Raw genomic sequence first — 15,674 nt, forward strand, 5'->3', positions numbered from 1 at the left:
AAACCCAAGATGCCCACGTAGTCTAACCCGTTCTGAAACCAGGGCATTTACCTTTTCTTGTAATTAGGAAAGGCCTAGTAAATAAATCTTCGGACACCATTTCAAAGTTGGACATCTTGTTTTGTTTCATGACTTTGAAGGAGCTGTTCTTGAGGACTGAGTCCAGTTCTTCTGGAGTCAGCTTCTTTCCCAGGAACTGACAGATCCTCTCTATGGCGCTTCTTGGGTCCTACATGTGAACATGAAGAGGGAAGCTATGAGCGGGCAGGAGAGCAGGACCTGGAGGATGGGAAGGGGTGTTAGGAGGGCTGTGGGGAGGAAGAGGAGGGGAATGACATCAGGATGGGAGAAGCCTGCTGGGGACGCAGAGGAGGGAGACAGAGACAGGGCCAGCAGAGGGCGTGAGGTATGAGGTGACGTGAAGATCACAGGGCCTTCCCAGGAGGCTGAGTCAGGACACCCCAAAGGCAGGGGCTGGGGTTTCCAAGAAGATGCCTGAGGTTTTAAGATAAGGCAGGGAGGCAAAGTGCCCAAAGTCTAATCCTCACCCCAAGTGACCCTGCGTCCCTTGACTGACACTTGATAACACACGGGGCTTTACAATATCTCCTTAACTTGACCCCATGATTATGGATGGGCTTTCCTGGGAGATCACAGCAAGGGAACAGGTCCTTATGAGAAGAGAGGATTTCCTTGGAGACCTAGACCTCCTGTCAGCACCATAGTCCTTTATTATAGTTATGTTTTCACGAGTCGCAGTCACTGAGTGACAAGAAGACCCCACGGTGGCAATGATGTAAGAACATATTGTGGTTGGAGACAGAATCACAGGGAGTGTGCAGCTGCTGCTGAGGTGGCTGAAGGAGGCACCAAGGCTCCTCCTGGGGACCGACCTCATGCTGAGGACACAGCAGAACAGGAAGCAGCTGCAGGAAAGTGACCAGGGTCCCTTCACCAGGGGAAACAGATGCCTGAGCCTGTGCCACCTTCTCTGTCCCCAAGACACACCCACAGGAGAAGTGTTTTCTAAGGTCTGCTCACTCCTTTACTTCTTGTTCATTTTTGACCACTTCTAAAAAAGCTTCTAAATATTTTAAAGGTTTCTATTCCGTCTGGACCTGTGAGCCTCCCTCAGAGCCCTGTGCACCTCTGTGCAGTTCATGGGCAGTTTTTTCTGCACCAGCAGAAAAAAATAGCATTAGGCTAAGTACCTGCTCAAAGTGTGACAATCCAGTCAGTGTAAGTGGCACATCTGCAAACTCAGATGACAGTATTTATTTAGTTGAGAACATTCAAAATCCTCTCCATTTTCTATTTTAAAATATATACATACTTAGTTACTCTTCTCCACAGTCCGATCCTGTGCCTCAGATCACGGGAAGTCATTGCTGTTCCCAGCTGTACCCTGCACCCACCACCAGGGCTGAGGTCATCCACAGGCCCTGACTGCTACTCCAGCCCCTGACCCCTCACAATAGTCACCCAAAGTGTCCCGTCACATTCATGTCACTTTGTCAGTCAAGGGGGAAGCCAGAAAGGTGGACCTAACTCTGGGATTAGTGCTTTCTGCCCACCCTTCTGATGGCTAGGTTTCTGGGAACAGAGGAGGTCCTGCAGGCAGAGACCCTGGCAGCCCTAGTGGGTGGCATAAGTCGTGGCACTCTGGTGGAGGAGTCTGATGGTGCCTGCCTGTTTCCCAGATACTAGGGAGGCTGAGGCAGGAGTATGAAGAGTTTGTGGGAGGGCCTCTAGAGGTTGCCAGATGCAATTAGTTGGAAGATAAGAAGAAAGAGCTTGGAGCTTGGGGAGGGTCTCACAGAAGCAGGGAAGGCAAAGGCTCATCTCCTCTCAGTGACCTCCACAGCCTATGCTTTGACAGGGGACATGAAGGGGAGACACTGAGGACCAGGGACTTCAGGGAGAGTGAGGATGTTGGGGTGCTGTAGGCGCCGACAATGAGAGGGGGCTCACCTTCTGCAGCTCTTCATAACTCAGCAGCAGGACGTTCTCCCTGTGTCTCATGGACATCCAGCCACGAATGTGCTCGAACCATGATCCATAGAGCACTGTGGGGCAGGCACAGCGGTGCAGGTTACACACTGCCAAAACAGGACTATGCCATCTCTGTTACTCTACACACATTGGCAGCTTGATTCACATATTATTGGTCAATGCTGCTCAAACTAGGTAATGAAATAGAGAGGGGGACCTTTCCTGAATTCATTCTATGGAACTAGTCGCATACTGATATCCAACTGGGAAACACAGATCAAGTAAGAAAATAACAGACCAATATTCCTGCTGAACACAGATACAGAACAGCTTATTAAAATTTCAGCAAATCCTATTCAGCATTAAGATTATACTCAGGACATGCTGTATTCACACTTTAAGACTGTACATCACGAGATGCTGATTTCAATCCAGGGATGTAAGGTTGGGTCAACACAGGCAAATCCATAAAGGTTCACCACATCAGTAGAATTTGCCTTGACAGAGGAACTTGGCAGAGCATCATGAGGGCTGTATGTGACAATCCCCAAGCCAACATCATGTTAATCAGGGAAAAACAGGAAGCATCTCTCCTAACATCAGGAACAAGACAAGGATGTCCACTTTCACCACTGCCTTTCAACAGAGCTCTAGAGACTCGAGCCAGAGGTGTTGGCAGAGAAGGGAATCAAAACCTCACCAGTGGGAAAGAAAGAAGCCGCGTTATCACTGTTTGCAGCTGATAGGAGGCTCTGCTGTGAACACCCAAGAACCTTTCCCCAAAAACTCCTAGAACTGATCAATTGAGGAAAATAGCAACATACAAAATCAACATGCAAAAAAAGAAGCACTTTTCTTCAACACCAAATGGATCTGCTGAGGAAGATTTAAAAATGCAATTCCATTCACAAAGGTATCAACAAATACCCAGGTAGAGGAATGTGATGGTGCATGCCTATATCCCAGATACTTGGGAGCCTGACGCAGGAGGATTGAGAGAGTTCAAAGCCAGCCTCAGCAACTTAGGGAGGCCCTCTTTCTAGATAAAGTATGAAAAGGAGCTGGGGATATGGCTCAGTCATAGAGCACTTGACTAGCACCTGCAGAGCCCCTGGGTCTAATCCCCAGTGCCATAGAATAATAATAATAATGCTGAAGCTATCATGTTTTAATGTCTATCCAGTCTCAAGTCATACAGAAAAGGTATAGCAACAAAAAAGTGTGCTAATATCAAAACATTCACGGAGATCAGTAGATTAGAATAAAGACTCAGAGACAGACCCACACAGATAGAGTCAAATGACCCTTAAGAAAGACACCAAAAGCAAATGTTGGAGAAAACAAAGCCTATTTAATAAATTCTGCTTGGAAAACTGAACATCTACAGGTAGTAGAATGAAGCCAAATCCTGCAAAAAAATCAACTCCAAGTGGATCAAAAATCAGGAATTAGACCATAAACACTGTAACTGCTAGTGGAAATCATAGTACCTATCCTCCTTTCTGTAGGAGCAAGTGTTACTTCTATAAGACTCCTAGTGTTCAGGAAGGAAAACCAGGAGTTGATAAATGGAAAGGCTCAAGTTGAAAAGGTTCCACACAGTGAGGAGAGAGACAGAGAGAGAGGGCTCACAGAAGGGAGCAAAACCTTTTCCAGCTAATTTTCTGACAGAAGATTAACATCCAGAGCATAAAAGAACTCAAAAATAATGTTATTATTATTACTATTATTTATTTCTTCTAATTAGTTATACATACAGTAGAATGCATTTTGATTCATTGTACACAAACGGAGCCCAACATTTCATTTCCCTGGTTGTGCATCATGTAGAGCCGCACCATATCTGCACTCCCACATGGAATTAGGGTAATGATGTCCATCTCATTCCACCGTCTTTCCTGTTCCCATGTCTCTTCCTCCACTTTGCCCAATCAAAGTTCCTCTATTCTTTCCTTGACCACGGCCCTTGTCCCTTTTGGTTCAGGGTCCACTTATCACAGAGAACATTTGGCCTTTGTTTTTTTAGGATTGGCTTTCTTTGCATAGCATGATATTCTAAACCTCCTTCCATTTACCTGCAAATGCTATGATTTTATTCTCTCTTAATGCTGAGTAATAGTCCATTGTGTATAAGTGCCACAGCTTCTTTATCCATTCATCTATTGAAGGGCATCTAGGTTGCTTCCAAGTTTAGCTATTGTGAATTGAGCTGGTATAAATACTGATGTGGCTGTGTCACTATGGTCTGCTGATTTTAAGTCCTCTGGGTAAAGACCAAGGAGTGCATTAGCTGGATCAAATGTGGTTCCATTCCAAGACTTCTAAGGAATCTCCGTACTGCTTTCCAGAGTGGTTGCACCAATTTGCACTGCCACCAGCAATGTATGAGTGTGCCTTTTCCCCTTACCACATCCTACCACACTTCTTGTTGCTTGTATTTTTGAAAATTGACATTATGACTGGAGATGAAATCTTAGAGTAGTTTTAATTTGCATTTCTCTGCTACTGGAGATATTGAACTTTTTTATGTATTTGTTCATTGTTTGTATATCTTCCACTGAGAAGTTCCTGTTCAGTTTCTTAGCCAATTTATTGATTTGGATAAGGAACAAAATCTTAACACCAAAAAACAAATATCAAATTAAGAAATGGGCCAATCACAATCATTTCTCAAAAGAAGAAATAAAATGGCCAACAATTTTATGAAAATAATTTCAACGTTTTGAACAACCAGAGAAAATCAAATAGAAACTACACGGAGATCATGTCTCACTCCAGTTGCAATGGAAATCTTCAAGAACACAAATAGTAATAAACACTGGCAGGGACTGAGTGAAAAGGACCACTTACACACTATTGGGATTGGAGATTAGTACAACAGCATGGAAATCAGTCTGAAGTTTCCTCAAAAGACTAGGAATGGAGCCAGCATGTGCCCTAATCATAGAGCTCCTTGGATCCATCAAAACAAAGTCAGCACACTATAGCAACACATGCCCCCCAGGTGGATAGCAGTTCAACTCCCAGCAGCTGAGCTCTGGGACAGCCTTGGTGTCCACTGACTGATGAACGAATACAGAGAATGTGGTTCATACACATAATGGATTTTCCTCAGTCATAAAGAAGAACTAAATTATGTCATTCACAGGAAAATGGATGGAACTGGAGACCAGCATGTTGATTGAAACAAGCCAGACTCACAGAGTCAAGGGCTGTCTGCTTTATCTCATATGTGGAAAATACTCAGAAGAAGAATAAAATAGGTATACCACAAAATAGGAGAAAGACCAGCAGAATAGAGGACAACACGGACCTATATGTGAAAAACACTCACCGTTTCCTTGGATGAACCATTGAAAATACTGTTCCAGTGACTCTGGTTGCTTACATAGTTTCATCGTAGACCAATGATAATAACCTGACACAAGAACATCTTTGGGATTTCTCATGATATATATCACCTTAAATTTAGGGAAAATGAGAAAAAGAAAAATCAGTCTCAGTCAGTCATTTCCCACCTTGATCTTGATCTTCCTCCAGGCAGTTCTTCCTTAATCTTTATTAAACCTGATGGGTTCCTTTAATAAATTAGTTACAGCGTTCATTCACCAAATACACATCTTAAATTTCCTATTACATGGTCATATGCCAGGAGAAGAGGAGGAAGACCTTGGCTCTTCTTTCTGGGATACTTGTTTACCCTTCCTGAGAAGCTGCTGGAAAGTTTTCAATGGTAAGTGGTGAGGGGTGTGTGTGCTTTCCCACAATGATCACTAACAGCACACTGGATTAATAAACTGTGGTATATTCAGATTCATAGCACATACAGCATTCTTCACTCAAGACCATCGACAAGTCTCACATGTATGACACCCAGACAGCATGCATGCATTATAGAAAATTCAGGAATAAGCAAAAGTAGTCTGTGGCTGTAAGTCTAGGGAGTTTGCCATCAGGAGGTGGGCACTGGTGGTAGACAGGAACTGGGGAGAATTTTTGGATTATAGAAATGTTGTACACCTGGTATGCACGATAGTTTACCAACTGTGTATGTTTGTTCACATGAGGAGGCTCTTGTTTAAGATTAGTGAACACACATACACACACACACACACACACACACACACCCCACTTGGTACTTAATCATTCGAAACTAACTTTGTATTTGCACCAACTTTCTTGGAGTTGTTATTGGAGGACTTACGTCTTAACAGGCCTCAGTTTACTCAGGCAGAGGCCAATGGAATCCAACAGGAGACATGCAAATGGGACTCACTATTAGGCGCTTCGTGACATTTCCAAGACACTTGGTTATTATTCTAGGATCTTGGCATCAATTTAAACTTAATACATGAAAGAATTCAGAAGTCAAGTTTAAGAAACAATCTTCCTAAATATAGTCTTTGGCATGTTAGATCTTGGATATCCACTGTTTGTGCTGATCATCCATCAGCCATGGGGAGACTGGAGAGGCTGCTGATCACAGAGCACAGTGATGTGCAGAGGGCTGGCGTCATTACCTAGCTAGCCACGACTCCTAGCAGTCCCCTGGATGTGAGCATTCATCAGGGTATGCAGGCTCTGCTCCCCACATATGGGAAACACTGACTTGGGTGCTTCCTCGTACCTGGCAGGAGGCTGTGATTGAGGGAGTATTGGCGGGCATCTGTAAGAGCTGTAAATTGGGACACTCCAGTGTAGATGCAGTTATAAATCTGGTTACACATGGAATGTGGTTTTCTAAGATTCTAACTTTAGCCAGTCATATTACCCCTGAATTCAGCTGAGGCTAATCTGCTGAATGGTCCACATCCTTGCACTCAAGTGTGGTCTGTTGTGGCCACATGAACCTAAATAATATCTGGGAATCGCAGTCTCACCAATCTACCCAGTGAGAACTCACCCCAGCAGATCTGCAGGGTTAACCTAGGCACATGGAAGGGGAAAGCATGGGCTGAACATTAGGCACTGACCTTGGCCTTGGAAGTGAATAAAGACTTGGGGAAGAGATGGAAGGGGAGGTGAGAGGACATGAGACGTGGGCCCTCTCTCTCATTTAACAGTTTGTAACCCCCATGTGTCTCCATCCAGGGTGAGCGTTCCCAGGTGGGCACAGATCGAATCCAGTTGGTATCACCATGGGAGTGAATCAGGCAGAGAATTTCAACCAACCAGTTGGTTCCTAGATAAAAAAAGGAAAAGTGATGGTCTCTAACTTCCACCTGGCTTGTGAACAAAACTTTTTATACAATACTTAACATGCACTTTACCATCTGCCCATTTTAAGCATGCCACGGGGTGGTGCTGAGCAGTGTTCAGCATGTTCCTGCTGTTGCTCAGCCGATGTCCAGAAGCTTTTTCTCTTGAAAAACTGAAACTCTCTGCTCCTTAACAACATTTCCCTACTAATTCCATCTTTCAGGCCCTGGAACCCACCACGGGGCTCTGTTTCTGTGAACTTGGCGACACTTTGCCCCATGCATTCCTATACTATTTGTCCCTTTTTGCCCATCAGACTGCACTTAGCATGAGGCCCAGTATTGACTATATTGTAGGAGGAGTCACCCTGTCATCCTGGTTAAGGCTGAATCATACTCCATTGTATCAACTCCCCACGTTTTGTTTACGCATTACACTACCAGTGGATTTTTGGCTTCCAACCCTTGGCTCTTGGCTGAGATCCATCTAATATGTCCAAACTTCCCTTGACTTTCTAACCTCGTGTCCCTTCAAAGGTCATTGGCCCCAGTCCTCGCCCAGTTTGCAGTGCTCCTGCCCCAGCCCCTCTCCTGTAGGTGCATGACTCATGTCCTTTCGGTCCCTTGAATTTTCCAGGCTCTTTCTGATTCCCAGGCACTGTCCATGCTCCCCTCCTGCTCTACAGTTCCCCTCCACCACATGACCTCCATTCCGACTTTTCATTCCTGTTGAGCTGGTATTTCACCAGTAGGTCTTCACAGGTCCCCCTCTTCTACCCCCTTCTCCTGTGCCACCCCACAAATGTCCAAATCTACTTACGATTCACTCCTGTATCTCCCTCTCATACCTCAGATGACCCCTGCAGAGCACTTAGTCACTCTGTCCTAGACGGATGCAAGTGGCCTGGGGAACTGCCCCTTCTTCCCCAAAGCAGGGCTCCCTGGCATGGAGAGGGCAGGCCATCCATCTGCTGAGTAAGAGAGGAACGCAGCCACCGCCTTTCCCATGATGGTCCCCGTCCTGTTTCCTTACCTGATTTGGGGTAGGTCACCAATACTGTGTCTTCATCCTTTATCACAAACTGATTACATGCTTCTTTCAAAACTTCAGAACTAAGACCAACCACAGAGAAAGGTATCCCTTCAAACCACAAGTAGCCATCTGTCATGGTGATGAGCTCTCTGTGCGAGGTGCAGGGGTTCCTGCTGTAGCCACCACTGGATGTTGGGGGAGGTACTGGGAGACTGGACTTTGAAGTAAAGTCAAAAGAATCATTAACTTTTCTTGTTGTCAAATTAACTGGGTGGTAAGAAGTTTTCTCTCACCCAGTTAATTTGACAACAAGAAAAGTTAATGATTCTTTTGACTTTACTTCAAAGTCCAGTCTCCCAGTACCTCCCCCAACATCCAGTGGTGGCTACAGCAGGAACCCCTGCACCTGGCACAGAGAGCTCATCACCATGACAGATGGCTACTTGTGGTTTGAAGGGATACCTTTCTCTGTGGTTGGTTACAGCTATGAAGTTTTGAAAGAAGCATGTGCTCAGTTTGTGATAAAGGATGAAGACACAGTATTGGTGACCTACCCCAAATCAGCCCTTCAATAGATGAATGGATTAAAAAAATGTGGCATTTATACACAATGGAGTATTACTCTGCAATAAGAAATGACAAAATCATAGAATTTGGAGGGAAATGGATGGCATTAGAGCAGATTATGCTAAGTGAAGCTAGCCAATCCTTAAAAAACAAATGTCAAATGTCTTCTTTGATATAAGGGGAGTAATCAAGGACAGGGTAGAGACGAAGAGCTGGAGAAGAAGAATAACATTAAACAGGGATGATAGGCGGGAGGGAAAGTGAGAGTTAAGGGAAATTGCATGGAACTGGAAGGTGAGCCTCAGGGTTATACACAATTGCATATAAGAGGAAAGGAGGAGTAGGAGAAAAATTATATAAGTGGAAGAAACGATTTATAGTAGAGGGGATGGAGAGAGAGTAGGGGAGGGGAGGGGAGGGGAGGGGTGAGGGGACAGTGGAGAATGGGATAGACAGCAGAATACATCAGTCACTAGAAAGGCAATTTGTAAATCAATGGAAATGTAACTGATGTGACACAGCAATCTGTATACGGGGTAAAAATGGGAGTTCATAACCCACTTGAATCAATCTGTGAAATATGGTATAATAAGAACTATGTAATGTTTTGAACAACCAACAATAAAATATATAAAAAAAAAAGAAAGAAAAAAAATTAACTGGGTGATAAAACGAAATTGTGACTGGTGATCAAAGTTTCTTTGAATTCAGCAATTTAGGAATCTTTCAAGGATAGAAGGATCGGGATCTGAGCATGAGTTCATAGGCAGGACCCCATAGCAAGTGCTGCAAAATAACCCCACTGAGGAATGTGTGGGGCCTGAAGAATGCCAGTTTTTTGTTTATATGTGTTTTGAAGAGTTTTCAATATAGAAATCTTACATGAAATCAATAGATACAGTGTAAAAATAACAGCCTGGAAGGACTTTGTGGAACTGTGGATGAAAGACTCCTTGACTCTAAAGGACAAGAACCTGCTTCAGAAGTCTGGATGCGGAGTTCCACTGCAGGTCTCACTGACTCTCTGACTGGCAGCTCTGACTCACCCACAGACCCTGTGCCCTGGGGAAGAGTGGAAAGCGCCAGTTTCTTCTCCTGCCCTGACTAGGTGTGGAAGAGATGACTCAGGGATCACCAGATTTTGTCACAATTTAAGTGGTCTCAGTTCTCTGTCCCTCCCCTGCTGTCATCTTGGCTCCTTTTCCTGTGGCTCAAACAACCTGTTTCAGGCAAAGCATCCTCAGTCTTCTCAGCTTTGTGGAATCCCTTTGCAGATGCTGAATTGCTCTACAGAGTGACCCTTGGGGATTTGCCATGAGGGTGTGGTTTTCCCTGAACCACCTCATTCCATCCACCAAAGGGGTAAACTGCATGGATGGAAAGGATGTTTAACACTGTAGTTCATTAAGAGTAAAGAAGTTGGGGTGTGAGGGTGGGAATATTCAAGAGGTGAGAGGAGAGAAAATGGAAGCAAGGTAGCTCATGAAGGGGCTCAAGAGGAAAGAGGCCAGGGAGTGTCAGCAAGAGAACAAGCTGTTTTATATTAGAGGGCGAGAGGAGACCAGCAGAGAAAACCACACCAGGAACCACCCCCCAACATGAAACAGAAAGAGATCCTTAAAAACACTCAGGAAACCACTACCTCTTAAAAAGAATGCAATGAAATGTATAAGGAAAATCAATGCTGAAAGGAAAAACCCCAGAGACATGTGCATGTGTACCCTGAGTCACTCAGCACCTGTAGCCAGAGCAACGTCCAAAAATGTTCATCATAAAAAGAAAGAGAAAGAGAAATGAAAATTCTTAAATTAAAAGGCTTGAATTTTTCCACAGAGGGAGCTAAATTGAGTATTTGTACCCTTCCAGGTCATGCTCTGTCCCTTGCTTCTTGGGTTTTGTGCCTCTTAGGTCCAGCTAGGGCTGGATGATACTGAACCCAACTCCTTTTGTAATTCCCACCTCTCTGTGAGCTGGAGCTGGCGGGAATGTCGCTCCTTGAAATGGCTCTCCACTTTCCTGCTCACCCGCTCAGGGCGATGGAACTGGAAGAACCTTCTATTGGGTTTCGTCCCAGTGTCTTAGATTGCTGGCTTTTCCTGGCTGGTAGTGGTGCATAGATCTGTTTGGGAAGTTCTACCTGCTGGAGACAAGCAAAAACAGAACTTTGTTTTTTTTTTTTTTTTTTACATTTTTTTTTTATTGGTTGTTCACAACATTACAAAGCTCTTGACATATTATATTTCATACATTAGATTGACATGGGTTATGAACTCCCAATTTTACCCCAAATGCAGATTGCAGAATCACATCAGTTACACATCCACAATTTTACATAATGCACTAATAGTAATTGTTGTATTTTGCTACCTTTCCTATCCCCGGAGGGGGGATAGTAGGGGATAGGAAAAACAGAACTTTGGACCTATGTTTTGTGTATCTGTTCCAGATTAATCCAATCCTGCAGCCCGGGCTGAGGAGGTGCCAATCTCGGCTAGGCATTTGGGGTTCTAGCTTCTCCTGGGGGCTTTCTGGTCAGGACATGGTGACAGACCTCTCTGGGTGCATGCTGCATGGCAGGTTCCCCGACCCCCGCTCCCTACCAAATATGAATTTCCTAGTCTCCGTCCCTGAATGTGATCACACCATGGGTCAACTTCCCTGAGGACAATATGATTTTCAGCTGGTTGTTCCCTCCAGAGATCTCAAAAGAACATGGGGTGCCCATTCCTGTCACCCAGGCCACCACACCACCTGATCTGTTTCCCTGACCCTTCTTCCCTGGTGGCTGGCACAGGGGGCTCCAAGGGACAGCAGGTAGCATTCTCCTCTTGGCCCTGTAGTCAACCTGCTGGGTCCTCTGTTCCCTGTGTCTTGTGGGACTAGGATCTGACTGGGGCCCTTTAGGCCATGCAGTTAGCACTGCCTGGGGCCAGAGCAGTACTTGCTGGGCCTCTCTTGTTCCCACGGGGTCTCCTGCTCAGTTCCTCCCCTGGGGCACACGTGGATCCCCAGCTCACTGAGCGTCTGCACATCAGCTGGGCGCAGACCTTCCCCCGCAGGAGCTGTAGACCCAACGTGTCCAGTGTTTCCATTTCCCTCTGTGTTGTCCTTTCCCTCCGTGGTGACAGGACACCTCTGCTACTGCCGGCCTCAGGGGCATTACTTTATATCCTCCCTTCACGATGCCGCAATCTCTGGCGTCTCTGAATCTCTGACAGTTATTGACCTTCGATTTTTCTCCAGACGCTTCGTTATGAAGCCGTAATCCTGTTGTTCTAATTCCAAACAGCGGAGCAAGTGCAGGGGCCTCCTCTCCCACTCCGCCCTCTTGCTGTCCTCGCACAAAGGCTTTGAAGGGTCCCCACAGGAAGTGCTGGGCCTGGTCGAAGTGCAGGTGTTCAGAGTGGACACTTGATGGGAGGTAGGTCCCACCGCCTGATAAGGGTTCTCGCTGTCGGGAGTTTTCCAGGTGGGGTCCGGGGTCCCTGGAGGGATGTTTTTCCCTGAGGTCCATTAGGTCTCCACGCTTGTCACAGTCCCACGAGGGCTTGTTTGTCCTTCTCACTTTTGCTCTTTCCTGGGCCCGAGTGGAGTGTCCCTGGTGCTACTTGACATGTGATGATATCATCCTTGGGGGCTGATAAGACGTGTTCTTGTGGCAATCCTGGCTTTAAATGGTTCTGAGATTTAAGTTGAAATACAGTGAATATTGACAGCTGCAGCCGCATCAGCAAGATGCCCTTGGTCACAAGTTAGTCAAGGTTCTCCGGAAGGACAGAAACAATGGGACAGACACACGCAGTGATGGTTTGGATGTGAGGTGTCCCCCAAAAGCTCACGTGCAAGAAGGTCCAGAGAAGAAATGATTGGGCTACAAGAGCCATAGCCCAATCTGTGACGTAACCCCTGACAGGGTTCAACTGAGAGGTAACTGAAGCCTTCGGGTGCGGCTGGAGGAGGTGGGAATTGGGGCTTGGCTTTGGGGACATCTGTATCTGGCAAGTGGAGTCTCTCTCTGCTTCCTGATCCACACGTGAGCTGGTTCCTCTGCCGCTGCTCTGCCATGATGTTCTGCCTCAGCTCAAGCCCTGGGGAGGGAGCCGGCCTGCTGTGGACTAAGACCTCGGAAAAAGTGAGACCTCAAATAAACTTTTCCTCCCCTACAATTGTCCTAGTCAGAGCAGTGAAAAATCTGACACACACACACACACACACACACACACACAGATATAGATATATGAGAGAGGGGTCCCTAGAGGACGTGGTTCACCTAACTATGGAGAATTCCCACAACAGGAAATAGTAGGAAAACTGGATTTGGTTGTGTCCATCTGCACACAGTGGAGTGCTGCTGTGGTGGTTTGGACGTGAAGTGTCCTCTGAAAGCTCCTGTGTTCATGCACGAATGTTCCCAGGTGGGATGCCTGGATTATGAGTCTGTGACCCAATCCGTCCATCCTGGTTGAATGGACTGACTGGGGGTCACTGTAGAGAGGTGGGGCCTGGATGGAGGAGGGCGTCCCTGGGGCCACACCTAGGAAGGGTTCATCGTCCCTACAGCTGGACACAATTTTTCTCTCTGCTTCCTGGATGCAATGAGCAGAACGGGGTTCCTCCACCCTCCTCTCCTTGAGCCCAGAGCAATGGAGTCAGCCAGCCGTAGATGGAGCCTCTGAAATCATGAGGCCAAATGGAACTTCCTCCTCTAAGTTGTTCTGGACAGTATTTTGGTCCCAGCAATGAACACAATTAGTCGTAAAAAACAGCAAGCTACTCACACTCACTGCCACGTGGGCGAATCCCAAAACCATTAGAGGGGGTGAAAAATCCAGGCACAAAAGCTGCACACTGTAAGATTCCTTTCAGAGGAAACATCCCAAGTCTGCAAAGCCGGTCTGTGGTCACTGGTCTGTGGTCACCGAGGACTGGAGGGAGGGGAGGTGGGGAGAGACTGCCGACGACGGCGTACAGGGTCTCCCCTGGGTGGTGAAAAGGTCCTGGTGGGAGTCGGAGGTGATGGTCGACAACATCATGATTATATGACATGGCACTGAAGTTCTCAATTCAAAATGCTCACATGCCAAGTAAAGTCCACCAGCGGTTTGGAAATGCCTATTCTATTTCAATTGAAAAAGCTTTTTTAATTCTGTGAAGGGAGCATGGAGTTCTGTGGGAATCTAGTTAACTGGCCAAGACTGCGCTTTAGCAGCTCTTCAGTATCTTCATTTGAATGCAAGCTGCTCCCCACAGGCAGCCGGACTGGGTCCCCACCCACAGCAGCCTGTTTGTCTCCTCTGACCTTTGGCTGGACTTCCCCCTCCCAAAGACAACAAGCCATCTACATGGAAAAGCAATCAGATCTTTATTGATCAGAAATGGTCAGGACTGGAAAGGAAGCAGCTGATGAATATGTAACTTCTGTCTCTGTGAAAACACCAAGAATTATCTAGAAGCTGTGCAAAAACAAAGAAGTGAGAGTCAGGACACAGCCCAACTCACCCAAGTCCCGTCAGTTCCCCTCCATGGTGAGTCCTCCCTTCGCCTCCCTAACGGGAGGTCTGCTCTACCCCAAGAGCTAACTCGTGAGTTACCAGAGCAGGAGAACCACAGGTGCCTCGGAGCTGGGCAGCATAACAAGGTGTGTCTTCCTCTCATGGTCATTGAGTATATCATTGTGGATCACGTTAATGACCACATCAGTTCTGCATTCCGTTATTTAAGCACAACATGTCTTAACGGCTCCACATTGATCATTTTCAGGTTGTTTTTTTGTTGTTGTTTTTTCGTTTTTGTTTGTTTGTTTTTTAGTACTGGGGATTGAACTCAGGGACACTCAAGCACTGAGCCACATCCCAGCCCCATTTTGTATTTTTATTTAGAGACAGAATCTCACTGCATTGTTAGTGCCTCCCTAAATTGCTGAGGCTGACTTTGAATTCTCGATCCTCCTGTCTCTGCCTTCCCAGCCGCTGGGATCACAGGTGTGTGCCACCACAACAGGTTCCTAACACTGATGGAGGATAATTTGCAATAATTTAAAACTTCACACACATACCCAGCATATACCAGGTGTCCTAGAGACGTACTCAGCTATTCCAGTGAAAACCACACAACTCACACCCTCCCTCAAAGATCAGCATAGGGTGGCACGCACTTGTTCATGGTAACAGCAAAACATTTAGTACTAGTGTGATACTTTGAGGGGGAATGCCTTCTCTATGACATTTGGTGGAAGCAGGGTGAGAGGTGAGGTGGATTTTTGCATTTACAAAGAAAATCCCCATAATATCTATCTAAAGGAAGATCAGGTCACAGGACAAGGGATCAGGTCATGTTGAAAAAGACCTTCAAAACGCTGGCGTCTGGGTCAAGGCGTGGACCAGTCCTGCAAGCACACACCCTGAAGTGTGGGCTGCGTGTCCCTCTGTGGGGACAGTCGGAAGGAAGAGCAGCAGGAGAAGGAAGACCCCCTCACTCCCTCTGGTCCCTGTGGCTCAGGTCTAAACGAGCACGTGCTCCTGGGCTCACTGTGCAGATCGGAACAGATACTGAAAACAAAGGCCAGGCTGCTCGCGGTCCCCGATTCTAGCGCACTGGGGTCTCTACGACGGAGAAACTTGCAACGACTCAGCGCATGCGCGGCCATGATGGACAGCCCCTCACCCCTGTCTGCTCACAGCTTTCCCCAGATCCGGGGTGCTCCGAGGTTCTGGTGTTCCTTGAAGTCGTCTGTCTTACGTCACGTGTGTCACGGACACTTCTCATGTCACTGAGCAGCCCCTCGGCCCCTTTCTAGGACTCCTTTCATCTTACCTCTCACCCTTCGGGTGCAGCTGAGGGTCGCTGGGGGGTTCTCCTCGCCCAACGCGACCTCCTCACGCACC

The 15,674-nt window shown here is 46.5% G+C and overlaps 1 protein-coding gene across 1 annotated transcript in view; it reads left to right on the top strand.

The window, feature by feature from the left end:
- The window catches only part of LOC308638143 (sulfotransferase 2A1-like), a gene marked incomplete at both ends in the record, with an annotated part of 117,422 nt that overhangs the window by 8,750 nt on the left and 92,998 nt on the right, over nucleotides 1–15,674 (top strand). The gene's annotated exons all lie outside the window — the stretch shown is intronic.

The sequence above is a fragment of the Spermophilus citellus genome (assembly GCF_964194105.1).
Source record: "Spermophilus citellus genome assembly, chromosome: 18".
Taxonomy (NCBI): domain Eukaryota; kingdom Metazoa; phylum Chordata; class Mammalia; order Rodentia; family Sciuridae; genus Spermophilus; species Spermophilus citellus.